General features: G+C 38.7%; 1 protein-coding gene and 1 long non-coding RNA gene across 19 annotated transcripts in view; one reads left to right on the plus strand and one right to left on the minus strand.

Moving 5' to 3' along the window:
- Positions 1-16,418, plus strand: part of LOC137984000 (NLR family CARD domain-containing protein 3-like) — a 349,493-nt gene that overhangs the window by 40,429 nt on the left and 292,646 nt on the right. The window lies entirely within an intron of this gene.
- On the minus strand, positions 11,199-13,563 carry LOC137984034 (uncharacterized). Its single transcript, XR_011119073.1, has 3 exons — positions 13,453-13,563; positions 11,903-11,978; positions 11,199-11,284 (listed from the first exon to the last, which is right to left on the minus strand). It is a non-coding gene; the product is annotated as an uncharacterized lncRNA (long non-coding RNA).

Genomic DNA, 16,418 nt, shown 5'->3' on the forward strand with positions numbered 1-16,418 from the left:
GGGCCAATCTTACCGCATGGTTGCCTGTACAAATACTAATCACGCGCGTTATTTCATCGGCTCAGGGTACATTTTGCGGTAGCTAAACGAGAGGGTTTTTAAAGTAACACTTGGAAAAACACCTGATGGGTAGAAAGTCTAGAGCATATGGAACACTGTCTTATATCGTTTACGGAAAAGTCACTCAACAGCTGAAAACGACGTCCATTCAAAGCGTCTCTCGAGTCGTTGTTTTCAAGATCATAATTTACTTCCTTAGGTAAGGGACTTTGTGTGCGTTTTTAGTTATATCTTTTTTTCCTTCCCATAAATTTAAAAAAAAATTGATTTAAAGGGAATAATTTGTACACCAAAATCATTCAATAAAAAATATAGGTCACCGTGCTCGTTTAAGAGTAAAACACCAAACTGTCTATCTCGATTATCGTAGATCGAAACAAAATTCGCCATGTTCTCAGAATGCGCGTGCTTATTCGCAAAGAGTTATGAGTCATTCATAACTTCGTTAACTGAATAGAGTGTAATGTGAAGTGCTAGATTTCAGTCACATATAAACCATGTGAGCGTTAGCCCTACAGATGGAAATGGGCCCACACAAGGACAGAGAAAAACTCTGACCAGGGTGGGAATTGAACCCACGACCTTCGGGTTAGATCTCCGCCGCTCTACCGACTGAGCTACAAGGTCAGACGGGAGCAGGCCGTGGGAAGTGAAGATGTTAAAGTCACGGCAATGAACATGTACAAGTACAAGGAAAGGTTACGTTTATGCAAACGTTGGCCGTGTAGCACTTATATTTTAAACAGAGTTAACTGAATAGAGTGTAATGTGAAGTGCTAGATTTCAGTCCCATATAAACCATGTGAGCGTTAGCCCTACAGATGGAAATGGGCCCACACAAGGACAGAGAAAAACTCTGACCAGGGTGGGAATTGAACCCACGACCTTCGGGTTAGATCTCCGCCGCTCTACCGACTGAGCTACAAGGTCAGACGGGAGCAGGCCGTGGGAAGTGAAGATGTTAAAGTCACGGCAATGAACATGTACAAGTACAAGGAAAGGTTACGTTTATGCAAACGTTGGCCGTGTAGCACTTATATTTTAAACAGAGTTAACTGAATAGAGTGTAATGTGAAGTGCTAACTTCTCCCACGTGTTTTGAGAACTGTTTCAGCGTGTATAACCGACTTACGCCATACTTAAGTTGCAAATTTGACCAATTTACAAATATTGAGGAATCACCTTAAGGAATAACCTACAATAGGTATCTGAGTCACGATCGATGGACGAAACTTGATTTGTAACTTTTTCTATAAACGTTTTTATAATATATAGATTTTTCTAATATTTTTATGATTTCCAACCCGTTGATAAATATGTTAGAAAACGTTATTGTTGGGTTCCCGTTTAAATGTTCCAGTCAAGTTCCCATTGAAGCGGCGTTTTAGGATAGAAATTCTCACTGTAATTTGAACTTGGAAAAAAGAATTATGAAATAGTAGCGGTATTATAATCGTTATTTCAACCGTATTTTTCAAACGATCGATCTTTGTTTTAGTTACTGTCAGGTGTTTTCTTCTAGTATTCTAGCTTCTTGTTTCGTCAACCTTTTTCCATTAAATATAAATACGTTACTGCTAGATTTCAGTTCAAATGTTCCAGTGAAGCTCCCATCAAAGTGGTTTTTTTGGAGTGGTAATTGTCTCACGTTATTTTCGTTTAGGTTATTTAGTCATCCTGTGTTTTCCACAGACCCCGGCACCTCGTGTTTTCCATAGACCCCGGTGCCCCGTGTTCTCTATAGACCTCGGGGTGTGAGAGATGTGTGAAATGCACAATGAAAGCAAAAGACAAGCGCTAATTTTGGCAGATCAAAACGTGCCAAAATCCGAAAATCTGTTGAAGGACTCTTAAAAATTTTCTAAAAGTTCTTCATTTTTCCGAATAAAAAGTAATGGAAATTCAATTCAGAGAATTAACCGACAATAAATAAGAAAGAAAGCCAACCGACAAGGGAGTGAACAGTTTGCCACAGGTGATACTGTTGAATTTAACGTGGTTTTCCTTCAGGTTTGAGTGATTTTCAACTGTCGTCATCAATGACGTTAAAAGGCCAAAATTGGCCAGATGAAAAAGTTATGAAGAGCTTCCCCTTCATTTTGTTCTCTTGATTTCTTGCACGTTACCTGATCGCGGCAGTAGCTTGGTGCCCAAAAGGAAAGGTCTCTACAATGCCTCTTTTGACTTTTTCCTCCCGAGTAACAATTGCACATGTTACATTGTTAGTGTTATACTTTTTGTTACCTGTGGAACCATGCAATGGAAATTGCGCCGGTACGGTTTTAAAGCACGAGAATATGAACGAGTAAGCGTAGCGAACGATTGAGTTTTGTGATACGCATTAACCAAGAGCTTAAAAATCGTACAAGCATTTTCCATTGTGCAGTTTATTTACCCCATTGATACTGAGATTTTAGAAGTGATTTTGCCAACATCTTATCTCATGCCAGAACTTTGAATGGTATCAATGAGAAAACCGATTACACTCAGTCAAGTTAAATCAAAAGTAAAATGCTCTAATTTTCGTTGATGAAAAATATTTGTATTCAAATAGAGCACAAAATATGGTGTAAATACGAAAATGGGATAAATGATGTATAAAATATTCAATGAAGATTTGTCAACTTTTCAAAAAATTCAAATTCCAATAAGGCGGCTGATTATAAAAATGGCAGAACCATTCTATCATTTATTTGTGATAGAACATCGTTCATCCAATGAGAACCGCGAAAGATGTTTTTTTCACAGCTAGACTCTTGAGCATTTACTAAATGAATTTCTAGTGCTTAAATCTCAGAATCCCCAGAATATACTGCTTTTCGGAGTTACAACAACAACCAAAAAATGACAAACCTGGATTTTTATCTTTAGATCAATCCGCCCTCAAACCACTGAAATATCCACTTGGAGATACATTTCAACGTCTTGAAAGACTGAAACCACGAAAGAACGCTGTTTCAAAGAAGTAGTTTTCTGCACATTGCCAAGTTTCAATAGAATTGTTGCGATTGAGATGGTTACTGTTTGATGCCACATTACTCGGAACGTTATCGTTTTGTAATTTTCAGTAGCGTTGTATCCTCCTGCGAAAAGTGCCTTCAGAGTATGGTCCGCCGTCCATGACAGACCGATCTGTTACTATTTCTGGTCAAAGGCAAAAGCTTTATTTGAATCGAAACGCATTTTATTTGGCAATTGATCAGCCGAAGCCTGAGGGTGATAACTCATACCGAGATCTTGATTATTCTGGATATCACAAAACCGAACCTAAGTGTTTTATTACTACTTTGACTGAAAATCATTGGTTGTATGAAGTGGTCAGAAATCATTCACTTGCGAGGCCCTGTTGGTGGGAGGGGGTTTAGGTCATCCGTTATCCCTGAAATTCCGGAGAAAGTTATCCCGTATCCCTTAAATTACTGAGACTGTTATTCCTAAAATTACTTATCTTTGGATCTTGACAAAAAGTGGCAATTTTAAAGTGAAAAGCGACTCTTTTTTTTTAACTGATGACCTGATACTGCACAATTATGCCCAAACTCCATAGTTTCCTCAAAATATTCTCCTTTCTTTAACTGATTAGTGAAATACCTCAGATGCCTGTGAGAGTGCTGAACAATCCTGGTAGACACTTGTAAAATAATCAATTGATCGGCGGGATTTTTGTAGCGCACCCAACTCGCAAAACAAAGAGTTTTACCTCCTCGCCGTCATAAGGGTTACATTGTAAGCACCAATCATCAGTTTAAACTTTATTAAAGTTTATTATGCAGTACTTTCACAAAAGCCATATTAATGAGAATGGGTCTGTTAATAGGGACATAAGATCTACTACAGCGACGTCAACGAAAACGGTTACGTCGTACATTGTGGGCGAGGTATCCTAGTAGTAAACTGGTAGGTGCGGTTTCAGCGCGAAAAAGAGAGAATCACGGACGGTTCTCACTTGTCACAAGTGCTCACGTTGTCGTGAAAACCTCAAATTTGATAATTACACGTCCTTGTTATGCAGAAGGCCGCCGAAATATCTGCTTAAATTCATGTTGCACGTGCAGTTTCCTCTTTCAACCAATGAAGGAGCCCATGAGTTAATGGGCTCCTGACCAATGATATTATTGTTCTGTGGCGTTGTCGTTGCCGTAGCAGTCACAAAGCCATTGCACGTGTGTCACATGTAATGTCATTGTAACTCGTGTGCCATGAGTACACCACGGGACACAAGCGGCTGACCGAATTAAAGAGTCTAGGAGCAGATCTTGTTGATTTTTCTCGAATTTGGACTGATAAATGACCCATCACTTTTCATTACCAGTCGCCAGTAACGTAAATCTTCGGCAAAAGTCACCAAAAATATGATAATTTAGATCTCCGTTATCCCTTATCCCTATAATTATTTCGTCAGTTATCTCTTATCCGTAAAACTATTTTGCCAGTTACTCCTTATCCCTAAAACCCCCCTAACAGAGCCTCACAGATACAGCCCTGGTGAGCTTCCGACAGATAAAAGTATACAAAGCCCAATGCTTTGTGCGAAAGCTTAAAAATATCATTGCACAGCTCCTTCCTTGCCCTGGAATCGTTAAGTCTTTACCTCTACGCTCTTTCCCAAACGGAGGATAAACTCTCCGAGGTCCGCAAATTTCGCCAGCTTTCCCACTCCTGAATGCCTGCACGTCAGAATCCACAATAAAGCCACTTATTTTTTTCTTACCCGAAGACTGTGCGACAGTGTGACAGAGAGTCAGAGTACAAAATAAATGTAGACAGCCAGACAACTGAGATGCGACTTCAGTAAACACAGATGCATTCAAGGCGTTAGATTCCTTCACATTTTTGTCCAAGCCATACAGAATTTGCCATTGGTTTCAGTGTTTTACATGACACCACATTAGTAAAAATATTAGAACTACAGCTCACTTTGAACGAATTTGATACTCGACGACACAATTTGCAATTGTTGTCGAAGAACGTTACTCGTCTCTTTCAAGATTCCAGATATTTATTTTTCACTGCCTGTCTTGTTTATCCAATTGACGAACCATTATTGAGCTATATAAGGGTACATTTTGTTTAAAGATCCTCCAAAAGGTTATTCGCATTACAATGATTTCGACGCCATTGCATCTTAATCAAATATTCTACTGTGTCCACCAGATAAAATCTACGCATTTCTACTACCCCTGAAACCTACCGTCAAAAATACGCGCAGAAGACTCTATGCACTGACACACTACGTTGCAGGGGGGTGTCAGAAAAGAATTTTCCCGACACGGAAAAAAAAATAGAGAGGGATAATAAAACAAAGAAATTCAACTCGTTTTCTGACTGGATTGCCATATGGCAACCCAGTAAAAAGCCAAGAAAAACTTACAGTCAGGGAGCGTGTGTCGCGAAATAAAATCCAGTGGGAATTTCGTGATGAAAGCAAGCCGCCTATCTAGATGTGTTAAGAGGGCGCCAAGGAACATGCCAAATGTTGTCAACTTTGTAACTTGCACCGACGGCTTTTACGTGGGGTTAAAAGTGTGACCCTCAGAGTCCAACATGGAAACGAGGCTTGACCTTTAAATGCTTTGTAACCATCGTCAGTGATGGCGAATCTTCGACAAAAATTCTCATACTTTTAATTGGAGTGTATCTGACACGTAACAGTAATAGAACGGACCAGGTGATCCCCGTTAACGTGAAAACGAGGCTGGATCACGTAATGCCTTGTAATTATTGTTTGTGTCGACAGATTATCCCAATATTACTTAAACTATCTACTAAAGTTTAACTTAGACAACCCTGTAACACAACAGTAATAAATCTGGTGTCGCGTCTATTATAACATGCAAAGGAGCCCTTTTTCGGGAAATGCCTTGTAGCATATTTTGTATCGCTTATTTTTTACAACCATCGCAAATGGTTAGACTTTCAAGTCTTCTCGGATGAGGACGATAAACCGGAGGTCCCGTCTCACAAATAACTTCCATGTTCATTCATGCTCTGTTGAAGCTATTAAATAAAATAAAAAATAAATAAAAATAGTTCCGTGTGGGACGTTAAAGAACCCACACACTATTCGAGAAGTGTAGGGGATGTAGTTCCCGGTGTTGCGGCTGTCCTCTGTGTGTACATGGGTGGGTGGGTAAAGCAGGTCTACATCAGCTGAATAGCTGCCAAAACTTCAACCTGCTCATACAAATAAATGAATAAAAAAAATAATAAGTCAATTCAGCCAAATGCAACTTTATCGCAACTCCCTGACAAGGATAAAAGGTATTCTATTCATCTCCCTCTTATTCCTCCTCCTCCTCCTCTTCATCATCATCGTCGTCATGATCATCATCAACATTATCAACATCAGATAACTCATGATCATCGTCACATTATCACAGCTTCGATCATATTCAGCATCATTGCAACTGCGGAGATCGATACATTTAAGTCGCGCTTCGCGGCATTGACATCTATTAGTGGAACATTGTTCCTTAATTAAATGGAGGATTGCATTGGTCTTTAACGTTGGAAATAAGTGTCTCAGGCTGGTACAGCAGGCAGACTTATTTGTTACGTGTCAGATAGACCCCAATTTAAAGTATGAGGATTTTGGTTGAAGATTCGCCACCACTGACGATGGTTACAAAGCATTTGAAGGTCAAGCCTCGTTTCCATGTGGACTCTTTTAACCCCCCGCAAAAGCCGTGGGTGCAAGTTACAAAATTGTCGACAACATTTGGCATGTTCCTTTGGGCCCCCTTAACACATATAGATAGGCGGCTTGCTTTCATCACGAAACTCCCACGGAATTCTAGATGCTCTCAGACTGTTAGGGCCAACAATAATCAAAATCCTAGAACCCATCTAAACAGCTAAAAATGATGCCAAATACCAAGCAGGCAATTTGGACGATCGACGCTAAGCCACGAAGAAAGGCATAGCAAAAACCGATGACGGTACATATGTAATCTAGGACTGCGAAAAACGCCACAAACAGATAAACGTGTTACAACCACGGCATGCAACCGCAAATCGAAAACCAAGAAGGACAAAAACCTACACCTGCTGCAACGAGACGGGAGAGGAAAAAGATCAAAACGAAGAGCTACGCTGCTAGCGCTGAGCAAAAAAGTGCTACACACCTCTGGAGCCGGTTGCATTGTTGGTTATCAGCCTGCAGATTTGCTTCTTCCAGAAATTGGTCCACTGCTTCGTTTCTAATGGGAGCCGGAACTTGATCGGGATTGCCATCCACCATGGATTTGTGTTCGGTGAGTCAGTACTTTGAGAGCAACGCGAAGCTTCAGGCTAAGCGAACTTTGACTCTTGAAAGTGACAAAGTGACACTTGGTGAAGGGAGCAGTAAATATACCAGGACTAAGCCAATGAGAGGGTGAACTGGGGAACTAAATACCATTTTCACGAGGTTTATGCCTTGCATGCACAAATGACTCTGAATAGACCTTAAATCTACTTTGTGTATTTTGGTAGGGATATGTTTTAAAAATAGTACATTTCTCAGCTTTAAGTTTGCAGAAATATTTTACGTGACCCCTCACCCCTTCCTTAAAGGCCATTTTTTAAACCAAGAGTCGTCACAATCCAAAGTTCAAATTATTTATTTAACTTATTCAATTGTAAAAAAGAATGTTGGCAAACGTTTCTCTTCCATATTTATTTGTAGCCTTCTCTTGTCAAGGCCCTCTATACAATACTTGTTAGCGATTCAAAGTGTGTAAAAGTATTCTCTTTTTAGTTGAACCCTTTGACTGCCAGGATCGATCAGTATGTAAATTCACCCCTCAATTTCAATTTACGGCCAGGTAGAAAAGTATTGAGAACGAAGATTACTATCAGCGTAAGGATATTATCCTGTTATAGCACCAAGTTCTCATGACCAGCCAACAAAGAAATCTATGGAAGTAGTTAGGAGAACGAACTCTTAGATCATGGGAATCAAAGGGTAAAACTGACTCAGTCAAACGTCACCTAAAAATGTGAACGCACCGCTGGAGAGGAAGGTTGTTTAGGGGGGCAGAAGTGGGATGTATTCTTTTCCTCTCACCTAATGTGAACTTCAGGAAGGGGGGAGGGGGAGGAAGATGCGATGCTTCTTGACCGAAACGCAGGCTTGCCTCTCCCCTCTTTCCCTGACTAGTGACTAGTGTCCCCAATAGTCTCTTACCCATTTTTTACTTTTTCTCTACCAAGCTAAGCTCTTTTGCTTTAACGATCTGTTGCAGTGGGAAAAAGTCCAAGTAGTTGAAGTCAGGGCATTTTTCAGAGAGCAACCCTGAGATTCCTGATCCACTCTGTTTGGACACAACTCTTGTGCGTTATCTAAAGCAAGCCACAGTTTTTCGCTTTCCCTCTTTCTTTTGTCAGAGGAAATGGAGGAATAAATTGTGGTTTACGTAGGAAGTGGCAGAGCTATGCCATTAATTGGTGGAGACATCGTAACGAAACAACACAAATAAATTACGTGAATGAAAAGTTCTCTTTGATTCCACAGGAATTGAAAGTGCCAAGTTGAAAAATAACGTTTTTCTCCAGGCTTTTTTGCCATTTCAACCTCACGAGCCACTCCACTCTTAACATGACAGTTTGTGGTCATTCCATACACAAAAGAAACACGGAAAGCAGTGTAAACCTGGAATAAAAGTTCATTTTCTAACTCGGCACTTTCAGTCCCTGCGGATTAAGTAAGCGGTTTTCATTTAATTAACTTCAGTTTACCGTCTCTCCGCCAATTCTATATATAAACCTCAGACAAGCCACAACAGTGACATACAGATCTACATGGGCGACATCGACAAAAACGTCACCTCAAAAGATCTTTTTGCTATCTCATAATGTCTTTCGCGATTATTTTATCTCTCTCACGTCGAAAAATGTGGGCGAGGTATCCCGAAAATAAATTGGTAAGAGCAGAAAATAGAGAACCAAATATTCTCTGTTGCATGCTCATGTTGTCGTCAAAGCCTGGTTTTCACTACCGACGCAAGCACAAGCGCAATCATAAGTAGCTTATGCAAGTCACCTGAATTATTTAGGTGTCTGAAAGAGAGAACTGATTAAATTGTCCAAATAAGTGCGAGGATTACTTCAATCTTTCGTTTACAACCCGCACTATAAATTAATACACATTTCTTTCATTCACTATCCCTTTCACAGGAACACATGAGCCCAGCATATTGGCCTACTTCCAAATGAGTTCCTTCATAGTTCAGTTTAATGAGCATTGCACCGGCATCGTAGAGGTCATGGGTTCGAATCCCGTTGTAGGCACCTGAATTTCTCTTTTTCTTTTTGTCTGTAAAAGACAGTTCCTTAAATTGTCCAAATAAGTGCGAGGCTAATAATCATAATAATCATAATTAGGATCATGAACTCTTTCGACAAGAAGTTTGTCCAGAAACCAATCCCTTGATCCACTATTCTGACTGACTAAGATTCTACGACGTATGAGACAGTACTATAATAAAAGCAATCGTTGCTTGCAACTCCATTCTCTGGTCTTTCTTCAATAAAATTTGAGTTGATTTATAGTCAACCTATTTTGCCTGTCACTCTTTTTCGCCCCAAGGAAATGAGCTATTACAAACAGGGATTCTAAGGTTTTTATCGACAATGCAAGCACAAGAAAAGTGTCGAAAAAATGACATTTTGAAAAGGAGGAGAAATTAATATTTGGATTTGGACAAGAAAGAAAGTAACTTTTAAGCCACACAACAACATATTTACAATCAAAATTGTTCGAACTTTTTCTAATAAAAGTGTTGTGTTTATCTGCTTTTCAAGTTTCCCGGGCACCGCCATCTTAAATAATTGTTACATAACATGGTTGCCCTACTGTTTCAAAACAAAAGCAGAAGAGCAACCATAACACGACACAACTATTCAAGATAGTGGCGCCCGGGAAATTTTAAAGTGAAAATAAATGATTCTAAATTATTTTTTTCAATACAAATACTGTTTTTGAGGAAGCTTGTCGAACAAGTTTGACAGACAAGCATTATTATTTTTGGTTTAAAATCATTAATTAGTGAGTGTGGAGGTTCCCTTTAAACTTGATAACAAACGTGTATATTTCGCACAACTTTTCTGGTACTTAATTCTTTACAGTCTTTGCTGTCTGTGAAATCGCCAGGAGATGGTGTAGTCTTGTAGGTGAGGGCACAAGACTAACATGTGCGTGTTCTGGGTTTAGATCTCTCTCTGTTAAGGATTTGTTTACTGTGCTGAGGTATTTAATTTAACCACGCTTGGTACAAACCTAACTAGACGCGTCTTTCCAGGGTTGTGGTTTTGTTATTATTATTATTATTATTATTATTATTATTTCTATTATTATTATTATTATTATTATTATTATTATTATTATTATTATTATTATTAAGGGCAATACCCATTGAGAGTCAACAATAGGACATCATGTCGACGATGTCTCTTACATGCTTTACAGTAAAAAATGCTGTGAGTAAATAGAAGTTTGTAGACTTTATTTTACCTCGGACACCAGCCATAAATCCCAGAATAAGAGCTTTCTCTGCTCGACTCACACGGTTTGCATTCTTGAACATTTCGTGCGCAGCTAGCATTTGGTCTCGCTGCAACAAAAAAACAAAAACAGATGATCCTTGATGGTGCCAACATTGTACGTAAGTGACTACATCATGATACAGGGAAAGCTACTACAACCCCTGGGGCTACCAGCACAACTAAGGGCTTCCCTTGTCACAAGACTGGAACCACAACCACAATATCCATCCGGACTGCTCGTGATGCCAGTCCGCCGCCACTGCATCCTCTTCCTCCTCCATCTGTCATAATTATTATTTAAAATTTGCATTTCTACAAGAAAGAGCTGGAACCTTTTTATGCCATAATGATGTGTTTGGACCACTTTGCTTTACCTTATCATACCTGTAGCAATAATAATAATAATAATAATAATAATAATAATAATAATAATAATAATAATTAATGTTTTTTGTCAAATGACCACCCAACCAGTGACACATGTTACCGTACCCACCGTGAGTGCCAACTGTCGTTTATTTCCCTGCTGTTGTTGACTGCTGCCAGGTGTGGCTGAAGTAGGAACAGCAGATGGAGTGTTGCTTGCATCCACAGACGAGGGTGCTGTAGAGGCTGCTGAACTAGCTGCTAGTGCCACAGCTGCTGTTTGCTTCTGCTGTTTCTCCCTCATCATTATCTGCCGCTGTTGTTCAACATGCATCTGATAAAACAACCAAAAGTTCTATCACTTGCAGCACAACTTTAAGTAAACATATTTTTCCCTTTAAATGCACTATAGCAAGGTTTTCAATTGAGTGTCGAAAGTAATTTGCGAATTACTTTGGTTTTGCATCTACTTCACTCAGTGATTGGTTCAAAGTTCTCGCGCCACTTTTTCAACCAATCAGAAGTGAAAGCAAAACCAATTGTGGCCCGCACGTGCACTTTTTCCCACGCTTTGTGTCGGCTACGTGTAATTACTTCGAGTTTTGATTGGTTTACTGGATTGTCTCCATCCTTTTTGATTGGCCAAAGTAATTACTTTGGTTTTGGTTTTACAACACTCATTTGAAAACCGCTCTAATAAAACTCAACAAAACCAAAAGTAGTTTGTTTTCTCGTGGCTAAGGTAGTGAGAGTCATGGATTTATCAGGGAGATGATATCAGAAATTGTTTTACAACGCAAAAACTCCTTTAAAACTCAAATGCAAAGGAGTTTATGACATCATGTCAGGGCTAGACCCATGCTTCTCACTAGCTTGGCCACCAAACAAGCGACTTCCAATCTTGTCAACTCTATACAACATGTTAGAACAGAAATAAATTAAAGTAGTTAACCGATTGACTGCTGCTGAACTGCCTCCCATCAACGAGTAAAATCGATTGAGTCTCACTCCTAGGAATCAATGGGTTTCTGTAAAAAAATAGGTACGCAATGCGTACATGTCAATGGGTTAATTTGACTCAAAAGATGCTCAAAGGTGTAACCTGACTGCATTTTGAGAAATGAAGACAAAAGAGGTGTCTAACCTCTAACTGTCTTTTGAGGTTAATAGTACTCTCACTTAAAGCATCTGAGGGAGAAGATTGCGAGGTACTTGATCCAGCCTGCGGTACATACGATGGGGCAGAAGACGGTGGCACCATGCTTGTCGAAGGTGTCTCTGGACTGGAAGGAGGCTGAAAAGCAATGACCTACCAAGGAGTACCACGAAGTTTACAGGTCACACTCTACAGTGAACATCACTCTAAATTCTCATACTGTACACCACACATGTACATCCTGATACAGTCTGCACTTGATTTTTACTCTTCCAGTTTTCCCCTTTACATTCCAAAAAGGATCAAATTGAAACATTTTTGACAACTTCAGCAAAAATCGCAATCATGTAAGATTTTGTTCTTGATGTGTGTAGCATTGACATACGGCATTCATGAATGGCAGCCAGTAAATTATTCCTTTGTCCTACGAGATCTTAAACTGCGAGAACTTAAGCGACCAGTGGTAAACCAACAGTGCCTTGTTTACAAATTTACATGTAAATATGACCTGTGTGATGCAGATTATGTTGATTTCACACGCCGGCACCAACATCTTCGTGTTGCTGAACATAAAGGCTCTTCCTCAAGCCTTGGCAACCATTTCAGCGACAAACACCTTTTAGCTCCAAAGGACCTTAGCAAGAATTTTAGCACAAGCACAAGCACACAAGCAAGTTTGACTGCCTCGTTTATGAAATGTTTTTTATTAATGAACTGAGACCAAGTCTCATTGTACAGTCTGATTTAATTTGTGCTAAGGTTTTTAAATAGTTCCTCCATGTTTTTATTGCTTTTAACGCCCCTTTTTCACACTTTGACTTTCTGCATGTTTCTATTTTTTAATGCAATCCTTTTTCCGATAGTTTTCATACTTTTTACATATCTTACCCCATTGTTTCTCTCTCTTTAAATAGATGTTAATATTTTATTGTCATACTTACTTGATAATGACTGAAGCGGGGTTGAAACGTCATTTTTTGCCGTTAATCTTTACTGTAAAATGTTTTTAAAAACCCTTACTGTTAATCCTTTGTCCTGGTCCTACTAAGACCAACTAGCCTCGTTTGTATGGACAAAATACAAAAGAAATGTCCCTTCAGAGCAAGGCTTGTTGGTCTCATTAGCACGAAGACAAAAGAATAATTCATTAGCTGCCATTTATGAATACGGACTATTGGCTACATGTACAGTTACTGTGTAAGCACCTGCTAAAATTATATATTATTCTCTCAGTTAAAACTTTAAACCTTTCCCCTTTGTGATAAAATCTATCCCTGTTTACATGTACATGTATAACACCCAAGCTCAACTATACCAATTGTCAATTGTCAGTCTGTAGCACTCACTTTTGATGGTTGAGTGACAGGTGTCAATCCTGCAGCATAATCAGGGGTTGTGGGTTCCAGTGGCTTAGTGTTCTCCAGTTTTTTATGCTTTGCTTCCTCTGCATGGTCAGAATTTGTTTGAAAAAGTTTTTCAGTGGGAATTCATCAAATGAGACAAAAGCAGTTAACCGTAATCAAACAAGATCGATTGCCAATGAAAGTTGAAGGAATGACACTGACAAGGGTTTCAAAGATAACATATTTTGAAGTTGGTGGCTGGTTTGAGTACAGTAACTGACTGTTGTCACTGTCAACATGAATTGTACTCTTACGTTTGAAAGAATCTGTCTTTAATTACTTCAGTTTAGAGGAAAAGAGTAGCTGACTTCTCTAAGGGAAGTATAGCCAACACTATTCATCGGATGTCGGAGCTTATTCAAACCACTATGATAATGTATCCATTCAACAAAATGTTGATATTTGTACTGCATCAACCACCACTTTCCATACCTTAAATTCTAAAACAAGTAAATTGAAGCAATGCTTCAGAGCCATCATTTCAGTTACATGTACATTCAGTGTGTACACCTGCCGAACCACTTTATGGTTGAAAATGGCAGCAAAATTGGACACCTTCACCAGGTCAAGCACACTATGGCCAGAAATTCACATACTTGTAATTAGATGCAAGCCTAATTTTATCCTCTAGCACGAAATGTCCCTTGAAGTCTAAAGCATTAATTTTACAAAGTTAACTGTTTTTTAGCAGCAAGGTAAGCGTATGGGTTGGTGCTATTTCGTATTTCGTGGTAATTACATAAAGGTCAATGCAGCTGTACATGTATGTACATTTCGGTAATAAAATAAAAATCATACAGTCACTAGTGAAAAATAATTTTGTCGTATCAGTCTTTCGATTGGACATAAGACTTTTTTTCACTAGTGAAAAATTATCATTCTTGCATTTTGATTGGTTAGTAGTTTGTTGAGCTAAGTTGGCATGGGTGGCCTGTGCACTGATGGCGGGAGTCAAATTTGCAAACACGATGGCCCAATGGTGTATGGTTTTCAATGTTTGTGTCTTTTGTTGCTTAGTTTTCTCCACAAAATACTTCAGGAAATCTTAAAATGCTTTAAGAGTATTCAAGTGTATGGAAGGTAAAGATTTCCTTTTTTTAAAAAAAATATTTTGCTATTAGTTTGGTGCTTTTGTTCAGTGGTTTGACAGCATCACAACAAACACCCCTTTCTGATCTCTGTATAATTATAATATACAGTATACTAAATTTATCTAATTACTTCATGGTTGGCTCGTTTGTACGATTTTAATACTTACTCATTGTGAAGGATCTTTAAACTTACTCATTCCCTTTCCTCTCTCATTTGTTTAATTGATCCTTCACAACTCGTAAAATTAATTAATAGTACACGTGTGCTCACCAATCATGAAGTACATGTAATCTACATGTATATTTATCTTCACTTGAGAATCGCAGTTTAGGGGTCACTTTGTAACGTCAATTTTCTTTATTCCCAGATGCAAATGATGTTGAAGTTGCAGAGAAGAGCAAGGGGACACTCTGTGATGCGTATAAAAAATAGTTGTATATCTAATTACGTGCATTTCTGCACATATCTGGTCATGTGACAGGATATTGTTCACTTTAATAAACAACAAACCCCTCAACAAGTGTACAGAGATAAGATCTTTGATCTTACATGTACTATGCATAGTTCCAGCTGCTGTGTTAATAACAGTAATATTTGTGTGATTTAAACAAGTTCCTTGGTTGCATTCTGAGCTTAGACAAGAATGAACCTACCATACCAACATTTTAAGCCTCATGGGGACAGAGAAGATCAGAGAAGACCCCTATTGCAAGGTTCCTGACCTCACCTGTTCTTTGGTTTTTTTTTTTTTTTTTTTTTTTTTTTTTTTTGACGATCTATCCAAAAGAACGAATAATCTATACACCTGATCGGCTTTTTTCCAGGATTCATCCAAGGAACGAATGATTTATACATGCTTGACGGGATTTTTTTCCTGGCTCCATCCAAAAGAACGAATGATTTTACTGCCGCAATACACTCTGGATCAGAAGCTATACAATCTCACTTCTGCTTCCAATTTTTTTCTGGGTCATTGCCCCTTCTTTAGCTTCCTAATTTCGTACTAGTATTTTAAATTGCTTTGGGCATTCCATGTTTTGTCATACTGGTTTCCAGATCTACTCTTTCCCACATCTCGTACCCAGGCCATGTGTACAGTTTGGGTCATATTTGAATTCTTTTGTCGCTGACGTTTACAGGATACCTCGCAAAATTTTGAAGCGAAGGGAAATTGTACTATCTGACTGTTTCTGAGATTAAATTTTTAATTTCACACAGAGTTTGTTTCATTTGTTAACCTTATTTTTGGGTTGAGAGTTTGCTTTGTGAACATCTCCCCCTCATTTTACAGACTAACCATAACTTTAGTCTATGATTTTCCCTCAACTCACCATCCACACACACACTATTCCCCATAACTACCTACTGATTAATGAATGTTTTAATTAGTAGAGAGAAACCCCTTCTTGTAAGGCAGATTCTTCTAAAAACACAAACTAAGACAGCCACAAATGTTACTTGGTTATCTGCTGCATCATATATTCATATTAAACAAAAAAATCCTATTCTGAACTTCTCAAACAATGACATGAGTACTACACTAAAACATTAGTGTAATTTTCGGTTACTTTCAGCACCTGCCAATTTCCTTCTCCTTTTTTCTCAAAAATAGTGATATAATGTGAACATCACCTAAGACCAGGCCAGATCAAGACACCTAATGATGATGTACATGTACTGTACAGTAGCTTACACTGTAATTCTTTTGCAGTAAGTCCTACAAAAAAAATCATCTCCAATCGAGGTCTCTTTGAAGAGTAAAGCGACTTTTGAGCAATCACCAGGTTTTGCATAAAGGGATTCTCAAGTACAGCACA

Source organism: Montipora foliosa, chromosome 13, assembly GCF_036669935.1.
Source record: "Montipora foliosa isolate CH-2021 chromosome 13, ASM3666993v2, whole genome shotgun sequence".
In the NCBI taxonomy this organism is placed as follows: domain Eukaryota; kingdom Metazoa; phylum Cnidaria; class Anthozoa; order Scleractinia; family Acroporidae; genus Montipora; species Montipora foliosa.